At 44.7% G+C, this 1,354-nt stretch overlaps 1 pseudogene; it reads left to right on the top strand.

Annotated features, from left to right (window-relative positions):
• The window catches only part of LOC110300924, a 2,198-nt pseudogene extending 1,139 nt beyond the window's left edge, over positions 1-1,059 (top strand).
• The last annotated feature ends 295 nt before the right edge of the window (positions 1,060-1,354 follow it).

Here is a 1,354-nt window from a genome sequence, read left to right as displayed (position 1 = left end):
AGAAGAAGAACAAGAAAGAGAAGAAGAACAAGAAAGAGAAGAACAAGAAAAAGAAGAAGAAGAAAGAGAAGAAGAAGAAGAAAGAGAAGAAGAAGAAGAAGAAGAAGAAGAAGAAGAAGAAGAAGAAGAAGAAGAAGAAGAAGAAGAAGAAGAAGAAGAAGAAGAAGACAGTAGTCCTGGTGTCTGAGTGATTCCCAGGGCCCAGCAAAAGGGGACCGAGTTTCCAGGTCAGCAAATTGGATGCCTTCCCTCTCTGCCTCTGGGAGCTAGGTTGGCACATGAGCCCTGAAGACAAGGGGTAACACACCAAAATATGGACTCATTTTTCATTACACCTTCATTGGCCGAGCAGCTGCAAAGAACAAAGGCCATATCTCCCAATACCTAGCAAACAAATGCAGTATTGCCTCGAGAACTGATTGCTTCTCAGAGGTCCCCACAAGTGTTTGGGGGGAAAACTCCGAGAACAAGTTGAGGAATGGCTGTCTTTCTATGAGACTGGAGAGATCCCACAGAAGAACCTGGATGTCATGAAGGAAGCCATGGTTCAGGCAGAGGAAGTGGCTGCTGAAATCACCAGAAAGCTGGAAAAACAGGAGAAGACACGCTTGAAGAAGGAAAAAAAGCGACTGGCTGCACTGGCCCTGGCCTCGTCAGAAAACAGCAGTGCCCCAGAGGAGTGTGAGGAGGTACATGAAAAATCTAAGAAGAAGAAGTTAAAACCCCAGGAGACCCTACAGGAAAATGGAATGGAAGACCCACCTGTCTCTCTGCCTAAAACCAAGAAAAAGAAAGCCTCTCCCAAGGAGGAGTTGACAGTGACCTTGAAGAGATGCCCAGTGACCTTGAAGAGATGGCCACTAGCAGTGCTCCTAAAGAAAGAAGTCCTCACCTAAGGAGGAAGTGGCCAGTGAACCAGAAGAGGAGGCAGCAAGCCCCACCATCCCTAAGAAGAGAAGGAAATTTTCTGAGGAGCCTGAAGTTGCTGAAGTTGCTGCTAACGTCACAAAGAGCAGCACAAAGAAAAAGAAAAAGTCCCAGAAAGCACAGGAGGATTAGAACGGACCTGCTTGGTGGGAGGGGCATACCTTGTGGTGGCAGCTCCTGCCCATGATAAAACCCCAATAAAAACACAAAACCAGAAAAGAAGAAGAAGAAGAAGAAGAAGAAGAAGAAGAAGAAGAAGAAGAACAAGAACAAGAACAAGAAGAAGAACAAGAACAAGAAGAAGAACAAGAACAAGAAGAACAAGAAGAAGAAGAACAAGAACAAGAACAAGAACAAGAAGAACAAGAACAAGAAGAACAAGAACAAGAACAAGAAGAAGAACAAGAAGAAGAAGAACAAGAAGAAG

The sequence above is a fragment of the Mus caroli genome, chromosome 8 (assembly GCF_900094665.2).
Source record: "Mus caroli chromosome 8, CAROLI_EIJ_v1.1, whole genome shotgun sequence".
Lineage (NCBI taxonomy): Eukaryota > Metazoa > Chordata > Mammalia > Rodentia > Muridae > Mus > Mus caroli.
This window is presented reverse-complemented; position numbering and strand designations above follow the sequence as displayed.